Consider the following 14897-nt stretch of genomic DNA (forward strand, 5'->3'; position numbering starts at 1 on the left):
AAATGAAAAAAGAATCCAAAAATGCGAGGATAGTGTAAGGAGCCTCTGGGACAGCTTCAAGCGTACCAACATCAGAATTATAGGGGTGCCAGAAGATGAGAGAGAGCAAGATATTGAAAACCTATTTGAAGAAATAATGACAGAAAACTTCCCCCACCTGGTGAAAGAAATGGACTTACAGGTCCAAGAAGCGCGGAGAACCCCAAACAAAAGGAATCCAAAGAGGACCACACCAAGACACATCATAATTAAAATGCCAAGAGCAAAAGATAAAGAGAGAATCTTAAAAACAGCAAGAGAAAGAAACTCAGTTACCTACAAGGGAATACCCATACGACTGTCAGCTGATTTCTCAACAGAAACTTTGCAGGCCAGAAGGGAGTGGCAAGAAATATTCAAAGTGATGAATACCAAGAACCTACAACCAAGATTACTTTATCCAGCAAAGCTATCATTCAGAATTGAAGGTCAGATAAAGAGCTTCACAGATAAGGAAAAGCTAAAGGAGTTCATCACCACCAAACCAGGATTATATGAAATGCTGAAAGGTATCCTTTAAGAAGAGGAAGAGGAAGAAAAAGGTAAAGATACAAATTATGAACAACAAATATGCATCTATCAACAAGTGAATCTAAGAATCAAGTGAGTAAATAATCTGATGAACAGAATGAACTGGTAATTATAATAGAATCAGGGACATAGAAAGGGAATGGACTGACTATTCTTGGGGGGGAAAGGGGTGTGGGAGATGTGGGAAGAGACTGGACAAAAATCGTGCACCTATGGATGAGGACAGTGGGTGGGGAGTGAGGGCGGAGGGTGGGGCGGGAACTGGGAGGAGGGGAGTTTAGGGGGGGAAAAAAAAAACAAATGTAATAATCTGAACAATAAAGATTTAATTAAAAAAAAAAAAAAAAAAAAAACAATACCTACTGAGCCAGAAATTCTCAGGGTAGGGCCCAGCCATCTATTTTAACAAGCCCTCCATGGGATACTGATGGGCCCTACAGTTTAAGAACTGGTCTAGAGAGTCAAGATTAAATATCCTCGAAGTTGTCTAATATCTTTGCAAGCTCAGAAACCATGCAAGGAGGCATCAGCTTAAGATTCTTGCAAGAGCCGAAACCTGTTTGGCTCAGTGGATAGAGCATCGGCCTGCGGACTGAAAGGTCCCAGGTTCGATTCCGGTCAAGGGCATGTACCTGGGTTGCGGGCATATCCCCAGTAGGAGATGTGCAGGAGGCAGCTGATCGATGTTTCTCTCTCATCGATGTTTCTAACTCTCTATCTCTCTCCCTTCCCCTCTGTAAAAAATCAATAAAATATATTAATAAAAAAAAAAAGATTCTTGCAAGAAACAGGACGCCTTTTTCCATATCAGAGAGAGAATCACTAAGAGCTCAGGCTGTGGGTCAGAGTAACTCTCCTTTGGATTCTAGTTCTGCCACTCAGCAGTTGTATGTCCCTGGGACCATTACTTTTTTTTTAATTTTTATTCCAGTTTCTTCTTCTGTAAAATAGAGATAATAGCCTTGTCTGCTTTATAGGGTTGTTGTAAGAATTAAATGAGATAATACACACATATTATAGTAAATGGTAACTATATCAATGATTTTTCAAGGTACAGGTCTATCCTTTAGCTTAGAATGTAGGTCTGAGTTGTTCTGAGTTATTTCTGTGGAAAGGCTGTACCATACAAAATATTTTTTAAAAGCGCCTGTCTTTTTTGTGTCCTTGGGGGATGTTGTTGCCCTGGTTTGCCACATCTCTTTGCTCTGTGGAAAATGGACAGAGTTTATGTGTCCTACTTTTAAAGGGGGGTTCAGGCTCTTCATTGTCTTAGAGATTCCTACCGCTCTGAGAAAATCAACTCCCCACGGAGGGCCTCCATGGAGACTCCATCTCTGACTCTTCCCCAGAAAGAACTCATGAGCCTTAATATTTTGGAATCTATTTAGAACTGCCAACATGAATTTTTCCACTTTGTGAGCAAGTGCAGCCTCAGGCCTTGTTTGAGAATTTGGAAATCACACTCAGCTCTCTCGCTGTTCCACTAACCCGCTCACCCTCAATTTCTGTTGTCATGGCAATGATAGTCCTGGGAGGTGTGTGCATATCCTTATTAGGAAAAGAAATGAGATCAGAGATCTCTGTGGGTGGGGCAGCTCCCTCCTGCCGGGATCCTCCCTCTCACCTTGCATCTCACAGCTGAGGAAAGCTGAGCCCTTTAAGATGCCCTTTCACTGTGTGGGGTGTGGAGCGCACCATGTCTGATGGAGCTCTTGCTGTGGCCTACCTTGTGTATTCTGACTTGGCCTGGAGAGAGAGCGAGCAAGATGTTGTGCAAGGAAATTAGAATACTCTACCCAGGAGAAGCCATGAAGCTTAAGTCTGCACTGATTCCATCTATCCACGACTTTCTTCATCTCCTTCTTAGAAGAACACTGCACCTTCAATTTTTAATGATCATGGAGATAAACAACTAAGTGAAGACTTTCTCGTTTCTCTGAATTTAAACATTTCTGTTTAATAAATAGATTCTGAGATAGTTCTTTTTCTCCACCCTGTAGTTCATGCACCTCCCTCATTTTTTCCTACGTAAACTCTTCCAGAATGGGTAGCCCTGGCAAAATACAGTCAGGGCTGGGGCCATGATGCACAATAAATGAATTTTTTCTCTAATAGTGGTCCAAAACAGATCATGTGCCTCCTGAACACCCAGTCCTGTGTGCCCTCAGCTATATGCTCCTGGACTGAGCAGAGAAGAGCAGCAGGAACTGTTCCCTTAGGCTGCAGTTCCCTTCGAATCCCACAGATGCAGAGAAGCTGCGAAAGCAGGGTCAGGGAATGGAGACTCATTACAGTTACTTCAGTTATTATTGATCCCTCTAATGTACCACTGGAGCAGTATAGTCTGGCCCCTGAAAACTGCATCATGAGAAACAACTTTTGAGTATGTCTTAGAAAAAGAGTACACCTTATCCTTCTTTTCTTTAAGAGTGTTGCATGGGACAGGGGAGTTTCTGAATTACTCTCCCTTTTAGCTTTCTCTACACACCATGCTGCGCACCTGAAGTTTTAAGCCTCTCCTCAAAAAGGAAATTCAGGTTTCTCCAGGGAGGATCCTAGTGTCACAAAGGGCAAAGGAAGAGGGGTCACCAACTCTGCCTCCTGACTTAGCTCAAAGATGAAAGGCTACCTGTGTGTTTGAGAGCTTTGTGGGGAAGGGGAAGAGGAAGAGGAGGGTAGAACTCCACACTTCATTCTGTAGGAAAGATTGCTTGAATTGTTGGAATGGGTGGGCTTGGAGCTCCTCTCTGGATGGTGCTTGGGCAAGAAGGACCTACTTATGACCTGGATCAAGGGCAGAAGAATAGTGATAGCTTTTAATTCCTTTAAGCTTTGCAGCTGCAGCAGGTGTTGCCCTCAGCCACTTTGGTTCTAGTAAACGAGAAGTGAAAGCCTGTCCCTAGCAGCAGCAAGCATCTTTAATGACAAATATTTTCAGAGAAACTTGGCCCAGATTCCAAAAGAATTTGAAAAGTTCATTTTCACAGAGGCAGTCACTTTGCAGTTGAGAAGGTCGTTGCCTAATCTGGAGAAACATTTTCAGGTCAAGCACTGCTAGAGACTATGGGCCTCTAGGGAAGGGTCATAGAAGAGAGCTCATTGCCTAGAAGCCAGGAAGTAAGCATGTGGATTGGAGAGGAGCCTCTCTCTGCCTCAGCACTTGGAGCTTGTCACCCACAGTCAGAAAAAGGAGGGGAGCAGAGATTGATGCCATTCCAGATATCAGAGACATCAAGAGCTCCCTCAGCTGCTGCTGGAAGTCTACTTTCAAGGGAGCAGACTATCAGGGGTGGGCAAACTTTTTGACTCGAGGGCCACAATGGGTTCTTAAACTGGACCGGAGGGCCGGAACAAAAGCATGGATGGAGTGTTTGTGTGAACTAATATAAATTCAAAGTAAACATCATTACATAAAAGGGTACGGTCTTTTTTTTTTTTTTTTTAGTTTTATTCATTTCAAACTGGCCGGATCCGGCCCGTGGGCCGTAGTTTGCCCACGGCTGGACTAGGTAAAGGATAGGAGATGGCAGGCTCAAGGGTGGCAATACCAAAGGAAATAAGGGGGAAAAGGATGTTTGTGCTGGTATTAAAACAAGAAGTTGAGAGCTTTGTAGAAGTCATATTCAAAATGTATAACTCTGAAAGGTTTAGGAATTTTAAGGAACCAAATTTGGAATCACAAGAGAACAGGAATGTTGAGAAGTTTACCGATACTAGGGTTGTGTCCTTTGACTGCTGAATCCCAAATGGGGCACCCTGAGCCTCCAGATTACAGCTGCCACTGAATATAAAAAAACACACAACTAAACAAACTTTAAAAAAATATATATACAGCCTGTTCTATACAGAAGGTCTGAACAAACAAGTGTATTGTTGATGGTCCAAGAAAGTTTGCCAGCTGCAGCTTACTTCCAACATTGGGCCAATCCTGTGTCCAGAGCTGTTGCTCTAGGTGACACAATGGGTCAAGCTGAGTAGTGAGGTGACATTCCCCAAGTCTTCACTCTTACCCTTTTTGACCCTGCAACATAGAGATTGCGTTGCCCAAGAACACGTATCACACCTCTGTTCCCATTATCACTGAGGGTCACCTAAAGATCTGTGGCAAGCCTCAGCCAGTATGAATGATTTATGTTAGTGCACACCACATGCTGCATGTCCAACAGTTTTAGGGGGAAGAAGAGCGTCATCAGGTAGGTAACCAGGCCAGCGCTGGACACCTTTGTGCTGGGGAGCTTGGTTTTGTATTTGATGATGAGCTATGGTATATAGAAGTTTCCTTCTCTTAACCAATGCCTGTTAGCAAGGGTGTGTGTGTGTGTGTGTGTGTGTGTGTGTGTGTGTGTGTGTGAGTGATTGGGACAGTCTTTGTTGTTGAAATTTCAGAGTCTTTAAATCCTGTGCTTAAAATCCTGTGCCCCCTGGATTTTAGAAATAGTCTTTTAGAAGAGAAAGAAAGACTTAATAATAGCTACTATTTATTGAGAACTGTAATAATGCACATTACATGCATTGCCTATTTAAATAAGAGAGAAGTATATTATCTTTCTCATGTTTCAGATAAGAAAATTGAAGCTCAGGAATTAAGTGACTTCTCTACAGTCACACAATTAGTGTTTTTTTTTTGGTCATCATTATATTTTCAATATCAAGTAAGATGTGTAGCACATAATGGTGCTTAATAAATATTTGTTGATGAATACAATGGCAAAGGCAATATTTGAACGCCTGGCTCTCTGATGGTGAGCCCTATGCACTTAACTAACATACTACTGTTATTTTGTCCCAAGCATCAGGTGAAAAATACTTCACTTCCAGGTACCAAAATCTATATTAGTTTCCCAGGCCTGCTGTAACAAATTACCACAAACTACATGGTTTAAAACAATATAAACTTATTATCTCATATTTCTGACTATTGGAAGTCCAAAATGGGTTTGACTGGGCTAAAATCAAGGCATAAGCAGGGCTGCATTCTTTTTGGAAGTTCTAGGGGAGGATCCATTTATTTGCCTTTTCCAGTTGTAAGAGGCTGCCTACCTTTCAGGGCTCCTGGCTCCCTCCTCAATCTTCAAAGCCAACAGCAGGAGTGTCTGCAAATCTCTTGCTGACTCTGACTCTCTTTCCTCCCTCTTTCACTTATAAAGATCCTTATGATTACTCTGTGTCAGGATCAGATCTGCAAAGTCTCTTTTGTCATGAAACATAACATTTTCCCAAGTTCCAGGGATTAGGACACAGACATCTTTGGGGGACCATTATATTTCTATCACAAGGTCTTTCTTGTTCAGGCACAGATGGCTATGTGTGTCTGTGTGTAAATTTCAGTAGAGGTGAAGGTAAAATAAGGTGCGTATTAGGACTCTGAAAAGGATATAGTCAGTATGGACAAGACTTTAAATGCTTTTCGAAGGCTATTGTCAGAAGTTTGGTGGAGGCTAATTAATCACCTTGCTTTTCCTCCAAATCTTAACTAATTAAGATAGACTAACAAAGTTCAGAATCGGGTTTATTATTGGTAAGGATAGTCTGGAGAATATGACAGGGTGTCCAACCTCCCAAATGCAAGAGAAAAAAACGAAGAATGGCAGACCTCTCCCTTGGTGTGGAGGGAGAACTGTCCTGGTTTAATGACCAAACAGAGGCTAAGCTAGAAGAGAGAGAGAGAAAGAGAACTAGAGAAGTATGTCATGAAGGAATAGTGACTGTTGATGCTAACTTTGTTCAATCAAGAAGCACAATCTATTTAAAGTATGATTTATGTACTTTCAACCATAAAGATTAAAAATAAATAATTTTTTAAAATGACAAAAGAATAAAGTCTGATTTATGGAAATCTCCCCAATCCGATGAACAACTTTTCCTTACTGGGGAGAGTAAGTAAGTGGAGCTAAAGGTAAGAGCTCCCTTCCTAACCTATCGCTACAGGATGGATTATTGGTTTGGTGGGTAATCCCTTCTCTATGGGCAGGGGTGGAAATGTGGAGACAAGAGGAAAATGGTTCCCGCTGCATTATTAAGGGATAAGGGATATTGTTCTGTCCCAGGCTTAAGAGTATTTTTCCTAAAGTTGGGGAGCAGTCAGGACAAGACAGTACTCTTTGAATCATCCACAGGCTAATCTGGAAGGATTCAATTAAAGGGCATGGCAGCTAGCAGAAAAGTTACTCTCCCCAGGGTAATGCCAGGAGACAGAGGCAACATATATTACCTGTCCTGTATGCATCTAGAATCTGTGTCTAGGTGAAAGCAGATTAGAATGTATACCCAGGACTTCCCTGAAGAAGGAAGTGCAGAGCCCGATTGGCGTGTATGTGTGTTGGGGGTTGTGGGAAGTGGAGCAGAGGAGGTGCTTTGTCAGTATTCCGACATCTCACTTGCTTTTCCTCAATGAGGCATCAGGGTCAGGGGTGAGGGTGATTTTGGGCAAAATCTATGGATATACATGTATTCAGGATTTGTTGGTGTGTTGTTTTTAGGAGCATTTTGCATAACAAACCTATTCTCATACTAGCTATCTCCTTGAAATCCAAACAGGCTAGGCACCTCCAAAACCTAGAGCGTCTGATTGGAGGCTCTCAGCAGCTCTGATTGGAGAATAAACCACCCCTCATGCCTCTGACAGTGATTAGGCTGAGACCCATGAAAGAGCTCCCTTGGAGTTCAGATCCCCTGCAGGCTCCTGTGTCACCAAGATGTCACTAAAACTGCCGTCCCCGTTGTCTGCAGTGAATGGGGTCCTGTTTAGTCAATGATCAGTGTCATGTCAGTTTCCCTCTATTCAACCAAGTATAATTGATTCTAAATATCTTCCTTGGTGAAATTTTTTAAGGAGGATGAGCTCTTAATAGCTCTCTTTAAATATAAGGACTAAGAGATATAAGTTATCTGCTTTGGTCCTTTCTCACTCAGGATCACAACCTTGCCTCCAGGATGCTCGCCTTCTAAATGGTGATGTTTTGAAGGACCCTGTGAAGATCCTCACAAAACCCACTGCATAGGCAGGTCCCTAGAACTCCTCCTTAAACTACCACCACCACCACCATTCTCTTTAAAATTACTCACTAGTATATATTCATTAAACAAATATTTATTAACCATCTGCTTAAGACCAGTCTCTGTTCTAGGTGATGCAAATATAATATTCAATATAACACAGTCCTGTTCTTATAAACTAGTATGTGGAAACAGAAATGTAAAGAAATAAAACAGAAATATTACCATGTTATGTGATAAGGACCATAATAGTGCCATGCATAGCCAGGGCCAATGAGGGGAAAGGAAGCTGAGACAAGCCACCAGGGCCTGTCAGTCCAGAATGGGACTCAGATCCTATCTATGTTGTAATCAAAACAAGCCCCATGTAAATATGGTAAGCTGGTTCACCTTTCCTGAAAGAGTCCCCCAAACTGTTTTCACTGGGCCCTAATGCTTCCTCAATAACCATGAATACTGGATGTTGTGGGAATCCAGAAGATGGAATTGGGAATTTAGGGGACCAGGTCAGAAATTATGTGACATGTAATTTGGGTATTGAAGCATGGCAAGTAGGATGTGGGAAGGAAGATAGTTCCAGGCAAAGGGAACAATACATGCATTCTAAAAAAAAAAAAAAAAAAATCAGAAGTGTGTAATCTGGGTAAATGGAATGAGTACATCTGAGGAATAGAGTGGGATGAAGGACTGTTGGGAAATGAGGTCAGAAGGGTAGTCTGAAGTCAGATTTTGTAAGGCCTTAAAAATCTAGCTAGAGAACTTGGAGTTCCTTTTGCTAGCAATGGAGAGCCACCAGAAGACTGGTTGGTTTGTTTGTTTTTAAGAAAGGAGACCATATAAGCCCCCTCTGCTCTATGAATCTTTAAAACAACCTATAATATCTGAAGACTAACTCATGAGCTATCTTATCAACTTAGTGTTGTTCTCTACCTAAAGCAAGGGTTGGAAACTTAGAGTGTCTAGAAATGAGGCACCCAAAGTGAGGTGTGTGCAGCCTTTTTGTAAAAAGAACTGGCTTTGGAAATTTTCTTAGGTAATTCTGGTGGATTTGGTCTTGATTATGTCTGAGAAAACATGGAGAGTGAAGGGCAGGTTTGTTTAAATTTTACGTGTGTGAGCTTAAGGGAGGCAGCGTGGCTTTGCACAGTGCCTCAGATCCCTGCTGTAGCACTTAATTGTTGTGCCTCAGGTTTATTAGTGTGTGAAAGATGCAAGACTGTAGGCTGCTATAGGGATTAAATGAGACAATACATGCAAAAATGCTTAGCTCAGTGCTTAGCTCATGCTAAGCACGCAAACATGCTAGCATTTATTCAATGTAATATTCTGGCGTTTAGTACAATACCTGGCACACGGTAAAGAGGATTCAAACTGTTTAGTTTCAGTGGAGTGGTATTTGCAGAGTGTGGGGGGTAGTGGGGATGAGGGCCCTCCGGGTGACTGTTCCCTTGCTCTCCTGCTGCAGTGTTCGGACTGCTCCTCCATTTTATACCCTCAATGCAGGGACATCACTGCTTGTCTAGAAATGGTGGCTCAAGGCTGAGAAGTGACACAGCAGCACAGAGCCTGGGATTGCTGCCAAATTTAAGAAGCACAGATTGTAGCAAAATAAGGGGGGAAGGCTGGAGAAGAAAAGTTTGAAAACTCAACCCAAGCCAGAAGCAGTGTTATTATTAGGTGGAAAGATTATGCCATACATAGGTTTGGGTGGGATAGAGAGTCCGTGTGAGACCCTGGGAAGAGTCACTGTCAAGTTTTGGTGGTGAAGGAGGAACCCAGCAGTGGCTCAGGGTCCAAGCCAGGTTGCCCAGCACTTAGAAAAGCCCTGTTTGGTTTACTATTATGTTGTAGCCATCTTGAAGTTCTTAATGATTTTTTTAAAAAAAGGAGCCCTGGGGTAGTCATAGAAACAAGAAATGTGATTATTTTAATTTTTTTTTTTTAGCTGACTATGGAGACCTAGGAAGATTTGAGACCGGCTATTCTGATTTTTGAATCTGGGTTCCTAGCACGTGAAGTTTTTATACTCTTAACCTAGAAATGGCAGAGTTATTTTGGGCACAAAGCAAGAGCTGAGGCTTAAAAATACGCAACTGTATTTATCTCTTCCGCTCCAAGATTACTGAAAATTAGCCCAGCTGTGGCCTGAGGCACCAGGCAGCCACAAAATCTTCTTCCAGATCACTCAGCCCACCCGGAGGAGGTGAAACCCCAGGAGTGGCGGCCCCTGGGGAGCGGGACCATATCGGCTTCCCCATCACCAAGCCTGCCTTCTGGTCACACACACACTATCCCTCTCCAGCTCCTCTAGGGATCAGAATACTAGGCCTGTGAATAGGACTCAACTCTGTCTCCTCCCCCATCCCCAAAGCTTCAAGAAGTAAAAAGAAATAAAAATCTATTATGGAGCTGGGGAGTCAGTGAGAGAATAATTTTTTAGCTTTATTACCAAATCCCTCTGTGATTCAGGGCAAATCGTCTTGTAATTTAAGCCTTCGGTTTCCTTGTCTATAAAATGGAAATCTTTTACATATATATACATATATAAGATATATATTTTCAAATAAATACATACACATGCAAAATGCTTAATAAAGTGCCTGACCCATCATAAGTAACTGATCAATATTCCTTACACAAATGAATAAATCTGCTGCTGCTCTGATCTTACTAGCATGTAAAACGCAATGAGTTGTTACTTTGCACCAGATACCGCCTTATGTGCTCTTTAAGGATAATTGCATTTAATCCTAACACAACCCATGAGGTGGGTGCTATTATCTCCTTTACACATGAAAACCCAGGCCCAGAAATATTACATAATTTTCTAAACATCACATCATTTACACTAGCTAAATCTAAACCTACTATTCTGATTATGGAGCCTTAAAGTCTTACAGAGAGCAGGAAGTATATTTTTACATTTCTTGTTTCCATGGAAAATTCTTTCCACTGTCAACTGCAGGACGAGAAGCGGTGGGGGAAATGCCAGCCCAGGTGGTTTGAGCTTTCTCCTCCTCTCTCTGACTTAGCAGAGTGTGGGTTTCAGACCTCGGCTCTCCTATGCTTTGTGGGCTGTAATTACTCAGATTAACGTCGCCCGATTCATAAAGGATTGAGTGAGGGAGAGGAGGCGGAGCTTGTCCCAGCAGTCCACACCCCCCACAGATGGCAGGATATGGGGGGAGGGGAGAGAGCTGGAGATGTTTTACAACCTGGTCTTTCAGCGGGTTTGGTGGCGGGTGCATTTTGCCTTTTGATCAGGCTTAGCATGTATAATTCTACAATCTGCCAAATTCTCTCTCTCTCTCTCTCTCTCTCTCTCTCTCTCTCTCTCTCACGCACACACACACACGCACACACACACACACACACACACACGCAGAGGAAGAAAGAGACTGAGGTAGGAGACGGAGATGAAATGGTTGCTCAAAGCCAAAGAAGGCTCAAATGAAACCGGAGCTGCTTAAAGGCGGCGGTGGCTGACTCGGGTGGGAGAGCAGTCAAGGGAGGGGTGGAGGCAGCGGTCCCTCAGAAAGCCAGGATGTTCACTTGCAAACCCAGAACCTGCAGAGCCTTCTGTGTCCTGCCTCTTCCCAGCGTCGCCAGAGGCAGAGCATCTGCGCCCGAGAACGTGCGTCCAGGGGCGCTGTCTGCCGGGCCGAAAACGGCTGTAATCATTTAATAGCCTTTTGCTGGCTGCGCTAACCTAGCAGTGCGGGCGGTAGGCAGGCTCCAGAGTGCTGTCTGGCAAGATAGTTCCCGGCTTTAATCAAAATGATGAGTTTTCTGGAAGCTCTTTATTAACGTTAGCACCCAAATCCCCGAGATGGTAACAAAGGGATGAATGAAGAGCGAAGGGGCGGGGCTGAAACCTGCAGACGGAGCAGCGCTTTTCCTGAGCTTGTCACTCCCACACACCCCTCCCCCCACCTCCGCTCCTTTCAGCGGATCTAGCCTGGAGACTCCGGCCTATATCTCTGTTCCCCACATGGTGACGAAACAGATATAATTACAGTAATTGCCTCATTTGTATAATGCTGCAGGGTTTTCAAAGAGCCGCCACCCACAGCTCAGGATGTGGGTCTCCTAACTGGAGTGAGACTGCCAGGTCTCGCCATTTAATAACCATGTGACCATCGGTCCGTAGTCTTTTAATATAAAACAGATGTACCTATAAAACATGCATGGATATTGGCAATAGCTACTTCCTATGGTGAGGAGCGAAAAATTACATTGCACGCTGATCTACTCAACCCAGTGCCACACAGAGAGGAAGGGCACAATAAATGTTAACTACACCCATAACCTTGATGTAGACAGGAGGGTGATCATCTCCATTTTATGAATAAGGAAACAGGCTCAGAGATATTTATGTACATTGCTCAGGACTATATACTATCAAGTCATAGAGCCAGGGCAGGCCCTCACATTCAGAAGAGCAAAGCAAAATAAAGAGAGGAAAAGAGAATTAAATACCCTCCATAATTCTCTAGCCCTCCAAAGAGCTTTCCTGAAGGTAGGATCCTTGGCCAAAATGACTTTGTGTTGTTCTGTTCGGGGAAGTTATTTTACATCAGATAAACCTCTCCTGGCCTTAGCTGATTGTCCAGGGCAGTTCAGAATAGGGTTGGCGGTGAGTTTACAAGTCTGGCACATATTCACTATCTTCAGGACCTTCCCTGGCTTTGGCATTGGCAAAGCCTCCAGCCCAATCATTCCCAGTCACGGAAGATGAACTTCACCTGAGCTGGTTTAGCGCGAAAGAGGAAAATTGGGGATGTTGCTAAGAAGGCCCTGGGTAGTGCCTAAGGGAAGTGCCTAAACTGGATTACAGGATTAAGTGAAGTGGTCAGCTACCTCCAGAGGGCAGTTTTTAAAGTTGCAGATCTACATGCTTTTAAATATATATACGCGGTTCTGATTTTAAAATGTATTCCTAACTGTTGTGGAAAAATAAAAAAAGAAGCAAAACCATTTACCATGATGATCATGTTTTATTAAAAATTTCAAATCCTATTGGGTTGTTATCTGAATGTGAGGGATCCACACCTGCTTGATGTGTGTCTGAAATCCTCGAGTCTAATCGATCCATTCATTTGTGTCTTGACTGCTTGCTTTTCAGTCCTGTCTTTGTCTGCTTGTGAGTTAGGGAGCTGAGGGGAAGAGAAGGGCGGTCCCAGGATGGGGGAAGGGAGGCAGCACGGAAGGAAAAAACATTCCCTTGATTGACCTTTTGCTGGGACTGGCGCTGGGCCAGGGTTAGGGACATAAAAGGCGTGTCTTTCTCATCTCCTTCAGAGGGAGTTATCTCCTTGATTCTGTCCCAAAGTCACAGCCATAGGCGAAGCTGGTCAAGGGTTTCAGTGCTCTTGACCAAAGGGACTCAGATCAGAAGGTCAGTAAATGTCGTTTGTCAGATCCTTAAGCTATTATTTCACCTGAAAGAGCCATCAGAGGTGTTTGCTTATTCATCAGCCAGAGCAGGTTAGGCACAACGGCCTGTGAGGGATCGAGAAAGCAGATCTTGTTCTGCTCTGCAGAAGCTGAAGATGAGGAGGATGCACCTGAATGATCGTCTCATTGCTTCTTGGAGTTCAGGCCGAGTCAAACCCAACTAAGACTCCCAGCAAAGCCCAGAGAAGCTCAAAGACTGTTAAAGAGCTCATTAACCCTTAGTGGTGCTGCTGTGAGGGGCTCCCTCGGCCAATAGGCATGGCCATTAATGTTCCTCAGTTCTGCAAGATAAAGGTATCTCTGAGCTCTGCATCTCCAGATGACAGTCCTAAAGGCCGCGTGCAGAGTTCTGGGTGTGGTTGGAGAGAAATTTCCATCCTGGCCTCCTGTAAGAGCAATAAAGGACTGAAGAGTGGTGTTGAAACCCAGTTCCCCTGGATGCCAAATCCAGGCTCCTAAATACATTTCCCACTTTTGTCTTAGTCTGTCAGGGTCAGGGCCTGTGTTTGAAAGGTAAACAGGCAGATTCTGGCTGAGATCAAGTGCAGATTTGATTATATTAGATGAATCAAAGGAAGTAGTCTCAGAGAAAAAATATCTACTGTCTCTATCCAAAGAGCTATTGTGGCAGTGAGCTCTGGCAGGGGAAGCATGGTGTAGGGAAAGGGGCTTAGGGGAGAAAAGAAAGTTTCTTACTCCCTCCCCCCTCTGCTTGCTGGTACTTGAATTAAATTTGCAACATCCTTACCCTGCACCACAACTCCAGCAAAGGAGCAGTGCCAGATAGAAGAACATTACTGTGATGTCAAAGGTTCCAGTGCCATGGCCCCTGAGGTCACTTTGCCCAGACAGACCATTACTCTTCCTCTCTAGCGCTGACCTCTACTCTTCTAGAAGTCATGGGTATACTTTATGGTGTGTCTTCCAACTAGACTCTTGGGAAAGTCTTATATTGAAAACCCTTGTGGATGTGTAATTATTTCCCCAAGTCTCAGTGTAAATTTAATCTCTTCTCTGGCATCTCCTTTGACTTTCTCAAGTATAATTAATTACTTTCTCCTCTTGAGTCCTATAATTCTTCACATGTACCTTGGTTGTTGCAGTTATCAAATTGGTTTATAGTTGCTTAAGTATAAGTTCCATCCAGACTGTAAGCACATTGAGGGAGGGGACTGGACTTGGCAAGTGAGGTTGGCTCCCAGTGCTTTATCCCAACAAGCAGGCCTGATGTACAACAGGATCCCATTCTCTTATGCTGGGTAGTGTCCCTCGATGCCCACACTTACTCCCATCCCTCCTCTGCTTCATGTCACCACTCCGCAAGGTTATTAAAATAGAATTAGGATTAAATACAGTTGGCTCTTGAACAACTCAGGTTTGAACTACACGGGTTCACTAATATGTGGATTTTTTCAATAAGTAAGTATAATATTGTAAATGTAGTTTCTCTTCCTTATATTTTTCTTAATAACATTTTCTTTTCTCTGGCTTAATTATAAGAATACATTATATAACACATATAATCTACAAAGTATGTGTTAATACACTGTATATGTTAGTGGCAAGGCTTCCAGTCAACAGTAGGCTATTAGTAGTTAAGTTCTTTGGGAGTCAAAAGTTATATGTAGATTTTTTACTTGGGCGGGGGTGGGGGGGTGTTCAGTGCCTTTAACAACCCCATGTTGTTTAAGGTTCAAGTGTAATTAATTCAACTACATTTATCTCTTTTGGGGGAAGGAGTAGGTGTTAAAATATATTTTGTAGCTGAAGTTTTCTTGAATTCATACACTAAAAGTAACATATTCTGCTTTTTAAAAAACATTCTAAACTGCATCATGTATTTCTTTTTAGGTTTCTTTTCCCCATTAGCTGAA

At 43.0% G+C, this 14897-nt stretch overlaps 1 protein-coding gene across 7 annotated transcripts in view; it reads left to right on the top strand.

The window, feature by feature from the left end:
* LOC132235739 (protocadherin alpha-C2) overlaps positions 1-14897 on the top strand; it is a 158141-nt gene that overhangs the window by 140836 nt on the left and 2408 nt on the right. The window lies entirely within an intron of this gene.

This window comes from Myotis daubentonii, chromosome 5 (genome assembly GCF_963259705.1).
Source record: "Myotis daubentonii chromosome 5, mMyoDau2.1, whole genome shotgun sequence".
NCBI lineage: Eukaryota > Metazoa > Chordata > Mammalia > Chiroptera > Vespertilionidae > Myotis > Myotis daubentonii.